Here is a 13,247-nt window from a genome sequence, read left to right on the forward strand (position 1 = left end):
TATTTCGTATCTTTGTGTTTTAATTTATTTCAGTTCTCTCTCACTAGGTATTTAATTTGTTTCTATTTTTGCTATCATGAATAACAGCGTGGTGAATCTTTGCACAAGGCTTTATTTGCATTTGGAGATTTTAGACGAATTTGCATACCTGGATGTGCCAGGTCATAGGGTGTGAACATTTTTTCTTTTTCTTCTTTTTTGTGGGGGAGGTAATTAGGTTAATTTATTTATTTACTTATTTATTTTTAATGGAGTTACTGAGGATTGAACCCAGGACCTCCTGCACATTAAGCACGGACTCTTTATCTCTGAGCTCTACCCTCCCTGCTAACATTTTCGAAGTTACTGATACCCGTTGCCAAACAGCTTTCAAAAATGGCAGAACCAACGTCACTCCTTCTGGGGCTTGTCAGTCAGCATTTCTCAAAGTCCTCATCAACCTGGACACCCGTCCCTGTGAGTGTGGGAGGAGAAACCAGTCAGTAACAGCCCTGGAGCGAGGACCTAGTGGGCGGGACGAGGTGGAGCCGGTCTGATGACAAAAAAAAACTCACCAGAAGGTGGCGCCAGTGGCCAGAGGCGGGGCGAAGTGGTGAGCACCTCCTACCTTCTCCCAGAGGAGAGGGAGCTCAGGGTCTGAGCTCAAGGAACTCTGCCCAGGATCCCGGCACAGTGAGTGCCTAGATGTTGGGGGAGGGAGGAAGCAGAGAGACCCCCAAAATCACCCAAAGCAGGCCTCCCCCGTGAGAAATCTCTTGGCTGGAGGCTGGTGAGAACGAGGGCTGCCCAGAAAACCTGTCACCTACTGCAGCCAGGGCTTTTGGGAACCAGGAATGTCACCCAGGTCGTCCCAGTCCCACCCCTTGCCCACTCGTGGACCATGTGTCCATTAAGGAGATCAGTGTCTTTTGTGAGGCAGAGCTCTCTCCAAGATGGCCTAGGATTGGCATCACGGGATTCCAAGATTCCGGGGATTTATCAGACACTCCAGCATCATTCATAGACCCTGGTGCGCGGTCCTAGCCCCCAGCGCTGCCACAGTGCCAGCCCAGCTCTATCTCCCGGGCAGAGGACCAAGACCGCTCCCTCACCAGCTGCTTCTCCGCAGTCCCCCATCTTGATACACCTTGGTTTCATATCTGTACACCCAAATCTTCAACTCTGCGATCTTCGGTACATATGTGAGACTCTCTCCAATTCCCTTAAAACAAAAGAGTTGCAGGAAGCCACTGCTTACCCATCCTGAGAGCAAAGGTTTCCAGCCCCAAAACTTGCTGAGAGGTGAAAATTAGAGAACCACCATCATGGCTAACGTTCTTTTTTGCCAAATTGGAATATTAACTACAACAATAATATAATAAACTATCATTTATCCTCCCATTTGTTTCTTTAAAAGAAACATTTTAACACCAAAGGGAGTACTGATAGTAAAAAGGAATGATTTGAGATATCCCTTCCCTAATCTACCCCTCAACAAAGAATTGGATGTTATGATCCTAATCCATTGTAGCCCATTGAAAAGAGATTGTCTAAGTTCACCATCTAGGAGGTGGTAGCTTGTAGGGGAAGAGAAAACAGAAGTGGGGAAGGTGGAAAGCCTCTAAGAGTGCAAGGGGAGGTGATGTGTTCAAGGGCACCTCTGAGTAGTGGGGGGACAGTGTTCTCTACCTGTAGCACTTCCAGGATGTGACAGGCACACCGCACTGACAGCTTGGAGGGGTGATCCGGAGCTGGATCTCAGTGTGGGGCTCCCAAGCCAAGTGCTAAAGCAGCAGGTCTGCCCATCTTGAACGGACAGCATGCGTTTATCCATTTTTACCCCTTCTCCCAAGAAAAGCTTTCTGGAATTTTGATGGGGATTGCATTGGATTACATAGATCAATTCCAGGAGCATTGACATCTTAACAATGTTGATTCTTCCAATCCATGAACAAAGAGTACAGCTATTTATTTAGATCGTCTTTAATTTCTCTTGGTAATACTCTACAGTTTTCAGTGTAGAGGTCTAGCACATCTTTTGTCAGATTTATCCCTAAATTGTTCGTACTTTTTATGCTATTGTAAATGGCATTGCTTTTTAAAATTCCACTTCTGATTGCCTGTTGCTAGTATATAGAAATGCAATTGATTTTTGTGTATGGATCTTGTATCACGCCGTCTTGCCAAATTCACTTCCTAGTTCTAGTAGCTTCTTTTTTTTTCGTAGAGTCCATAGAATTTTCTACATAGACAATCATGTTATGATTGAATGTGAATAAAGACAGCATCCTTTAAAGCTGAATGCCTTTTCTTCCTTTATCTTGCCTTTTTGCATTAGCTAAAACCTCTAGTAGAATCTTAAAAAGAGATGTTGAAGGCGGACATCCTTGCTTATCCCTGAGCTTGGGGGGAAAGTACTCAGACTTTCACCAGTAAGTATGATGTTATCTGTAGGCTTTTCATAGATGCCCTTTATCAAGTTAAGAAAATTCCCTTCTAGTCCTAGTTTACTGAGAGGTTTTTTTTTTAAACCAGAAATGGATGTTTGTGCTGTACAGCGGAAATTAACACAATATTGTAAACCGACTATACTTCACTTTTTTAAAAAGGAGAAAAGAGAAATGGATGTTGATTTTATCAATGATTTTTTTTCAGTTATTGAGATGGTTATATGGTTTTTCTTTTTCAGCCTGTAAATATGACTCCATTCTTCAGTGTTCTGATGTTAAACCAACATTGTATTCCTGGGGTTCACTTGACTTGTCAATATTGGTGTATAGTTTTCTTTTCTCGTTAAGGTCTCTGCCTGGTTTTGGTATCAGGGTAAGCTGAGAAGTAGTCCCTCTGCTTCAGTTTTCTGGAAGAATTTGTGTAGAATTAGTAATACTTCTTTTTCCTATGTTTTGGTAGAATTCATCAGTGAAGGTATCTGAGCCTAGCATTTTCTCTGCGGGAAGGTACAGATTAGACATTATTGTTAATTGCAATTTTACATGGACAGCGCTTACCTAGATTCTTACGTTTCAGCTTTTCTTTTTTAAAAGTTGTGTTGGTGGTAAACGCTTTCAGTTTTTATCTGAAAATCTCTTCCTCATCAACATTCCTGAAAGAGTTTTACTGGGTATGCAATTCTAGGTCGACAGCCATTTTCTCTCAGCCATTCCAAGGACATACTTAGGGGAGCAACTTTCTGGTTCATTAATCTCTTTTCAGTTGTGTCTGATTTGCTGTTAACCAACCTCTAACAACAAAAAAAAAATGGGTTTTTGTCTTAAACATTGTACTTTTTATTTCTATAATTTCTGGATGGTTCTCCTTCAAACCTGACTGGCCGTTCTAGTGTCTTGTTGCTTGTTAATGTTTGTAATGCCATCTTTTATTTCATTAAAGATTTATATGCAAATAGTTCTCATTTTGTGCCTAATATCAGAAGTCCTTGGAGATATAAATGTGTTGTTGTTTATGTTTATTGCTCATGGTGGTTTGTTTCTCTGAGTTTTGTGATCTCACATTGTGAGCTCCTGTTTGGATGAATCTATGGAATGCCTGAGGGCTAAAATTGAGGATGTTTCCTCCAGAAAGGATCTGCATTGTCTTCTGTCAGGGTCCAGGATAGGATACAATTTAGGACCAGCTTAGCCCTTTCCCGGGTCCCTAGCATACCAGAATCTCAAGTTGCCTTACCTTGACCCTGGGTTTATATTTAACTAACCAAATGTGATGCTAATATCGTCATTTGTCTTTAGGACAACTCCACCTTTCCTGTCCACTCGTCATGCGTAAGAGGGCTGGCCTCTTTGAGATTTCCCTTCCCACAAGCACAGCAACACAATAAAAATTGTTTCACATAAGACCCCATTGTTTAGAGCCCAGAAATAAACCCACAAACTTTTGGTTAATTAATCGTTGACAAAGGAGGCAAGAACATATAATGGAGTAAAGACAGTCTCTTTAGCAAATGGTGTTGGGAAAACTGGACAGCTGCATGTAAATCAATGAAGTTAGAACACTCCCTCACACCATACACAAAAAATAAACTCAAAATGGCTTAATGACTTACACATAAGACAAGACACTATAAACCTCTTAAAAGAAAACATAGGCAAAACATTATCCAACATAAATCTCAGCAATGTTCTCCTAGGGCAGTCTACCCAAGCAACAGAAAAGAAAGCAAAAATAAACAAATGGGACCTAATTAAACTTATAAGCTTTCGCACAGCTAAGGAAACTATAAGCAAAAAGACAGCCTATGGAATGGGAGAAAATATTTGCAAAAGTTGAGACTGACAAGGGCTTAATCTCCAGGATATATAAACAGTTCATACAACTTAATAGGAAAAAAATAACAACCCAATCCAAAAATGGGCAGAAGACCTAAACAAGCAATTCTCCAGTGAAGACATATGAATGTCCAATAGGCACATGAAAAAATGCTCAGTATCACTAATTATAAGAGAAATGTAAATCAAAGCTACAGTGAGGTATCACCTCACACCAGTCAGAATGGTCATCATTCAAAAGTCCATGAACGATAAATGCTGGAGAGGGTGTGGAGAAAAGGGAACCCTCCTACACTGTTGCTGGGAATGTAGTTTGGTGCAGCTGCTACGGAAAAAAGTATGGAGATTCCTCAAAAAACTATAAATAGATTTACCATAGAATCCAGCAATCCTACTCCTGGGCATGTATCCAGAGTGAACCTTCATTCAAAAAGACACATGCACCCCAGTGTTCACAGCAGCACTATTTACAATTGGTAAGACATGGAAACAACCTAAATGTCCATTGATAGATGACTGGATAGAGAAGCTGTGGTATATTTATACAATAGAATACTACTCAGCCATAAAAAATAATAAAATAATGCCATTTGCAGCAACATGGATGGACCTGGAGATCATCGTTCTAAGTGAAGTAAGCCAGAAAGAGAAAGAAAAATACCACATGATATCATTTATATGTGGAATCTTAAAAACAAAAAGACAAATGAACTTATTTACAAAACAGAAACAGACTCACAGACATAGAAAACAAACTTATGGTTACCAGGGAGGGAAGTGGGTGGGAAGGGATAAATTTGGAGTTTGAGATTTGCAGATACTAACTAATATGTATAAAATAGATAAACAAAAAGTTTATACTGTATAGCACAGGGAACCATACTCAATACCTTGTAATCTGTGGTGAAGAAGAATATGAGAACAAATGTATGTATGTTCCTATGTGACTGAAGCATTGTGCTGTACACCAGAAATTGATACAACATTGTGAACTGACTGTACTTCAATAAAAATGTATATTTTTTAAAATAAAGACCTCATTGTTTAAAAGCACAAGGCACCTGAACTTGACTACCATTTTTGAGGCACCGTGCAAAGCCTTTAGGTTTTTGTGTGACTCTAGGGAAGGGAAGAAGCCCTCAAAATAGGACTGAGATGTCACTTCTTTCCACTCTGATGAGCAGAGACTCAGGGAAAGAATTCATCCAAGTTAGAAAGATAATAGGATATTTCTAACACCAACATGTGATGAAATAAAATTCGCAATCAGCACATCAGAATAAAGGATAATCCTTAAAACTAGATATATTCAGCTTAATGATACACCATTCTGTCACACTGCAGCAGGTGAAATGGTCCACAGACCATCACTTGGGTACCAATACCACACAGTAAGAGGGCAGGTTTATGGGGAACTGCAGAGAGGTAAAGATCTGTTTCTGAAAGGAAAACAAAGGCTTGCCCAGAAAAAATGGGTGGGAGAGGGCTTAAACACTTAGATAAGGATGGCCTTTTTCGAGGTCATTTGGCCGCTTCCATGAGCTGGACTCCTGACACCAAAATATCGCTGGTGATTGGTTTCCGTGAACGCTTTTAATCGTCAGCTCCATCTTCTGGCAGCTCTCCGTACTCTCTCCTTCAGGCTCGGTCTCACTTCCCAACAGCTTTTCTCCTTGATTTCTTAGCCTAAAATAATTTTCTAAGTCACTCATGACGAGAGTCCTGAAAATGACTATCAATCTGTTATTGCATAACTATTACAGTCATTGCTGAAGTTACTAAGGAGATCAAAACATCCCTCCAGCTGACAGGCCCCCTCCCAGGCGTCTATGTGTGTCTGTGTGTGTGTGTATTTCAAGTTTCACACTATTTACCTAATTGGAGCCAACTTTACCTTTATCCTTTTGGGGGGGGCGGTAATTAGGTTTTTATTTGTTTATTTATTTTAATGGAGGTACTGGGGTTTGAACCCAGAACCTCATGCATGCTAAGCATGTGCTCTATCACTGAACTGTACTCTCCCTGCCTTTATCCTTTTGTATTGTCCCAGAAAGGTGGTACTTTAAGATATTTCTAGGTCCTTTATCATGAATGTATGCTGAAGTTTGACTGAGCTAGTGGTAATAACGAGAAACAAGCCTGAATTCCTAACCTATTACAGAGTTCAGAACATACTCACACAGGGTCCACTTCCTCCATGTAAAATAGGGATGTCATACTGCATCTTTTAAGGTCCTTTCCTGTTCCGAAGTTCAGAGACAATTGCCTAACTCATAAATTTCTAAGGGAAGAAAAGGTCAGCAGCAGTAACCTCAAATGATTGTATTCACTTGTTCAAAGGAACGGTTTTTGGTTGGTTATAGTTGTAGTAAACCTTGTGCCAAAGGACAAGAAAGCTTGGCCTCTGCCCTCTAGGAGCTCCTGGTTATGGTCAGGGGCAGAGGGCAGGCAGCCACATAAACAATGACCCCAGTGTCTCAAGGGGGTCCATGGGGTTCTTGGAGGATCATAGAGAGAATGGCACTTGAATCTGTGTATTCGGGTCTTAGAAAATTTCTAAGTTTGTTCAGGTGGAGACATGTCTAAGGAGCAGTTGCAAATGGGGTTTTGGAGTCTTTTTTTTTTTTTTTAATTGAAGTACAGTCAGTTACAATGTGTCAATTTCTGGTGTACAGCACAATGTCCCAGTCATGCATATACATGCATATATTCGTTTTCATATTCTTTTTCATTAAATGTTATTACAAGATATTGAATATAGTTCCCTGTGCTACACAGAAGAAATTTTTTAAATCTATTTTTACATATAGTGGCTAACATTTGCAAATCTCAAACTTCCAAATTTATCCCTTCCCATCCCCTTTTCCCTGGTAACCATAAGATTGTCTACTATGTCTGTGAGTCTGTTTGTGTTTTGTAAATGAGTTCATTAGTATCCTCTATTTTCCTGCTTTTTAAATTCCACACATGAGTGGTATCATATGATATTTTTCTTTCTCCTTCTGTTTTACTTCACTTAGAATGACAATCTCCAGGTCCATCTGTGTTGCTGCAAATAGCATTATTTTATTCTTTTTTATGGATGAGTAGTATTCCATCATATAAATATACAACTCCTTTATCCTGTCATCTGTCAGTGGACATGTATGTTGTTTCCATGTCTTGCCTATTGTAAATAGTGCTGCTATGAATATTGGGGTACATGTGTCTTTTCAAATTAGAGTTCCCCCTGGATATATGCCCAGGAGTAGGATTGCTGGGTCCTATGGTAAGTCTACTTTTAGTATTTTGTGGAATCTCATACTGTTTTCCATAATGGCTGCACCAAACTATGTTCCCTCCAACAATATAGGAGGGTTACCTTTTCTCCAAACCCTCTCTAGCAATTATCGTTTGTGAATGCCGGTGAACTCTAAGTCTAAAGTTGACCTCGACCACCTGGGATGCCTGGTCTCTTGAAGAGCTGAATCTGGGGATGGCAAGGGAGCCCTCACTTTCTTTCATGGTTCTTGTTCTTATCCTGTGTTCCTCCTCCAACAGTGCCTTCTTCCCCAAGAACATGCCCACCCCCGTTTCTAGTCAATCCCCTTCCATTTCTGGGAGGCAGCATGGCGGAAAAGACTGACTGGGAGCCAAGAGTCCAGGGGCCTGGTTCCAGCTCTGTCAATGACTTTCTGTGTGACATTGGACCTGTCCCTTCACCTCTCTAGGTCCGTTTTCTCGACTAATATAATACGGTAAGAATCCTTTCTGCCCTACTAACCACAGCTACTCTGCCAAGAGGGAAAAATGATAAAAAAAAAAAAAAAACTGGCAACAGAATTCCTTTTAGAAATTCAACTGTCTTTATTAGGAAAACTGGTATTGACATCAAAGAAAAGGAAATTCCCTGGACGTCATAAATCTCCTAAAAGAAAAATAGGGAAAACATTCTCTGACATAAATTGTAGCAATGTTTTCCTAAGTCAGTCTCCCAAGGCAATAGAAATAAAAGCAAAAATAAACAAATGGTAACTAATTCAACTTAAAAGTTTTTGCACAGCAAAGGAAACCATAAACAAAAGGAAAAGTGTAGGCCCCCGCCTGAAGGCTCTAGAGAATAAGCCACGGGCTGAACTGATAAACAAGCTGTGAGGAATGTCATGTATCCAGTACGGACGGCTGGACAGCCAGTGACGGGTAAGATCCTCAGAGGAGGACAACCTAAGACAGGCACAGCCGGCGGGATAAGAGATGGCCTAGGTAATGAAGTTTCATGAGGAACTTTAAAACAACCTGTCCTTGATCATGTAACATCCTGTACTTACTGCAGGAACTTGGGGACCTAAATAGATTAAGACTATTAACATTGTCATAACTTAGATGATATGTGAGGCATCGTGCATGTCCGATATAAACCCTTTCCAAGAATCAATAAACAGAGAACTGCTTCGCTTCTCTCTGCACGGTGTTCGTGTGTACATGATATCGCGCCACCGACATTTGGTGACCCCGACGTGATATCAGACTCGGCAACACGTAAGTGGAACTAGGGAAATTTTCAGGGATTTTTCAGCCTAACAGCCATACTGATAATATTCATGGGGCAACAGTTTACTAAGCAGCAGCAGCTGTACTTTTGAAATTTACAGCAGCTGCTTAAAGCAATATCAGTTTCGGTTTCTCCTACGGAGCTCCAAAATTTATTATTGGCCATCACTCAACATTGCCCTTGGTTTCCGGAGGAAGGCACCCTAGATTTAGAGTTATGGGAACAAGCTGGACGTGTTTTAAAAACTAAATTTAAACAGGGTCTCTTAACTGATGTACATCTAATAACGACATGGGGGATTGTTAGAATGGCTTTATGGCCATTATATACTATGGATGTTTCAGCTACGAATACTCCCATTAATGACAATGCTGGGGCTAACACTTTGGAGCCATCAGCCCCTCCAGAGGATGAACTACCTCCTCTGCCGCCACTGCCGCCACCCCCAGTGCCGTCGGCTAGGGAAGCTATAAAGCAGCCTATAGAAGAGACTTTACCTTCAGGAATGTCTTTTGAATTGGATTCAGACTCAGAAGAGGTTTTTCCTCCTCCTTTGAGTTCTGATCAGAAAGAAAAACGAAAAATTACTTTTCCACCTATTGTCGATGCTCCTGCCTTTGAGGATCCATCTCATCACAGTTTAATGCATGGGTGCTTGAGGGAAGGACTTTTGAAAGGAGATGCTGATGCTATACATAGAGCTTTCCCTGTTATTGTTCAAAATGGTCAATGTATTCATGATTTGTTTCCTTTTACTGTTTATAAGGAATTGAAGAAGAGTATTCGAGAGAAGAATGGCATTCAATCTCCCTTTACTGTGGGTATGATAGAAACATTAGGAGGAAGTTATCGTATGATCCCTTATGATTGGAGTATACTGGCTAAGACCTTATTAAGTCATGCCGAATACATTTTATGGAAGTCTGAATATAATGATTTGGCTGTTACTAAATCTATGGATAATTTAACTCAGAATATACCAATCAGTGCTGACACGTTGCAAGGAACAGGGCAATATGCAACGCCTAATGCTCAGTGCCAAGCTCATGCACTATTACCACGTCAGAGCTCTGAGCTTGCCCTCGCAGCTTGGAAGGCTATCCCACCATCCACTAAGGACCGGGCCACTAATTCTTTTGTGAACATAAAACAAGGCATTGCTAAACCATATACTGAGTTTATTGATCGCCTACAAGTTGCCATTGAGCGACAAATACCTCATCCTGAGGCTGCTCAAATGTTATTATTAAAGTGTGCCTTTGAAAATGCAAATGCTGACTGTCAGGCTGCTATGGCTCACTTGCAAAATCGTAATCATAATTTAGGGGAGATGATAAAAACTTGTCAGGAAGTAGGGACACAAACTCACGCTACCCGTATTATGGCTGCTGCTTTCTCCCAGCAGTCCAATAATGCTAAACCACCCTTAGTCTGTTTTAAATGTCAAAAACCAGGGCATATAGCCAAATATTGTAAAGGAGATAAACCTCCTCAAAAACAACCTGCAAAAATATGTCCCCGGTGCGGCCGCGGATACCATTGGGCTAATCAATGCAAATCTAAAACCGATGTTGATGGTAATATGATTCAAGGAAAACTGTCGGGAAACTCGAAATGGGGCACCCCCCCCCCGGTGCCCATCAAAAACAAGTATGGGGAACAATCAGCTCAAGCCCCAATACTCAATTACCGACCTTATTGCCACCTCCCCAGGGAGTGCAGGACTCGATTTAGCTACCATTAATGATGAGTTGTTAGATGATAATTCAAAACCTTATCTGATACCTACTGGAGTTGATGGGCCCTTCCTTGCAGGATATTTTGGCCTCTGAATTGGACGTTCCTCTGTAGGGCTCAAAGGATTGACTATTTTACCTGGAGTAATTGACAATGATTATACAGGGGAAATAAAAATTATGATTCGAGCTTCCTCTTATTGTATTATACCAAAACATTCTCGGATTGCTCTGATTATCTTGATTCCTTACTTACCTGCTGAAAAAACTTTATCAAAAGAGAGGCAGGCTTCTGGGTTTGGACACTCTGGACAAGCTGCCTTTTGGTCACATGAGATATCTGGACAACGTCCTTCATTAACTATTTCTTTACAAGGGATAAAATTTACTGGTTTGATAGATACAGGAGCAGATAAAACTATTATTGCTTCTCATCAATGGCCTACTTTATGGCCTAAGGTTTCTTCTGATGCTAATGTTCAAGGTCTGGGGGGCCTTATGGCCCCAGAGATCACTACTCATCCGTTGAAAACTAAGGGGCTAGAAAACAAAATGGCAATTGTTACTCCATTTATTTCACCCATTCCCTACACATTATGGGGAAGAGATTTATTAACTCAGTGGAACTTAACACTTAACGTTGATCCTTTTTAATATGGACCACTGAACTATCGGTAGGAATAACACCCCTTGTGCTCTCTTGGACCAGCAATCTCCTGCATGGGTAGAGCAGTGGCCCTTTCCTAAAGAAAAATTACAAGCTTTGACACAATTAGTTGATGAGCAATTAAAGCTGGGTCATTTGGAACCATCTACTAGTCCTTGGAACACACCTGTTTTTGTCATTAAGAAAAAATCTGGGAAATGGCACCTCTTACAAGACTTAAGAGCAATAAATGCTGTTATGCAAGCTATGGGCCCCTTACAAAAGGGCTTGCCTAACCCTGCCTTAATTCCAGAAAATTGGCCTTGATATGTCATTGATATAAAAGACTTTTTTCTCTTTACCTTTACATCCTGATGATAAAGAAAAATTTGCATTTACCGTCCCAATTTATAATAATCAGGAAATACCATCGCGCTATCAATGGAAATACTTACCTCAGGGGATGAAAAATAGTCCACAATTAGTTGGTAATATTTTACAACCTCACCAGCATATGTTCCCTCAATGCATTATTTTTCATTATATAGATGATATTTTATTAGCTGCTGAAACAGATACCATATTAAAAGAATTATATACCAGAACACTTATGACTCTTCAAGCTAATGGTTTGCTTATTGCCCAAGATAAAGTACAAAAACTGGCTCCTTGGGAGTTTTTAGGAATGACCATTGACGCATGTACTATTCGTCATCATCCATTTGTAATTCAGGTAAACAAACAAATGCCTCTGGTCCAATTACAATTATTAGGCCACATAAATTGGATCCCTCTATGTTTAGGAATACCCATATCACAATTGCATACTTTATTTTCTTCTCTTGAAGAAGATAGAAATCCTGCGTCTATTCAAGTCCTTACATCAGAAGCTTTAATGGAATTAGAAACAGTTGCTAGAGCTATTAATCAGCAATTTTTACATGGAATCTCTTTATCTTTACCTATTATTTTACTCATATTTTTTACCCCTTTGTCTCCTACTGCTGTGTTGGCTCAAGAATCAGATTCTCAATTATTTCTATTAGAATGGATCTATCTCTCTCATAAGCCTTTAAAGGCTCTCCCAACTAAATTTGACATGATAGCCCAGTTAACTACGAAAGGACGTCAACGCTGTTTGCAATTAATAGGAGAAGATCCACACTCTGGTAATCTTCCATGTACTTCCCAACAATTTCTGGATAATTTTATAAAAAATGAAGAAATACAATTGTCTTTGGCTGATTTTCTTGGAGAGATTACTTTCAAAAAACTCTCCCATCCATTGCTACAATTTTGTATTCAGATTCCTTTACAATTCCCAGAACTTATTTCTCAAACTCCTATACCCAAAGCCTTACCTGTTTTTACTGATGGCTCTCGAAAAACCACAAAAGCCGCTATTGCATGGATGAATGAAGGTCAATAGTGCTCAAAATTTACAACTGGCCATGCTAGTACTCAAATAGCTGAAAATGCAGCTATTGAATTGGCATTAATGACTTGGCCTTCTCAACCATTAAATATATTAACTGACTCATTATATGTTGCCAATGCTATACCCTTAATTCCTTCTGCTGTTTTACCTAAGGCACCCTCAAAACAACATTTGCAGCATTTTCTAAACATGAAAGGGTTAATCTTTCAATGGCAACACCCCTTATTTATTGCTCGTATTCGCTCTCATACTAATCTTCCAGGTCCACTTACAGAAGGAAATGCTTACGTAGATTCTATTGTTTCTATGTGAGCTACCAATCTCTCTCCTTTTCAGAAAGCACAGTTATTTCATGAAATGCATCACTGTAATGCCATTGCCTTAAAAGCCACTTATCCCATCACAAAACGAGAAGCTCAACAAATTATTGCTGCTTGCCCTCAATGCAACATACATACTCTTTCACATCCTTACCCTATACATGAAGGACTTAATCCTCGAGGATCCAGCAAAAATCAGATTTGGCAAACAGATACTACTTTTTTCCCTTCCTTTGGGCGCCTTAAAATTATACTTGTTTCTGTTGACACTTATTCTTTATTCATTTGGGCTACCTTACATACTAAATGTGCAG

This window comes from Camelus dromedarius, chromosome 16, assembly GCF_036321535.1.
Source record: "Camelus dromedarius isolate mCamDro1 chromosome 16, mCamDro1.pat, whole genome shotgun sequence".
NCBI lineage: Eukaryota > Metazoa > Chordata > Mammalia > Artiodactyla > Camelidae > Camelus > Camelus dromedarius.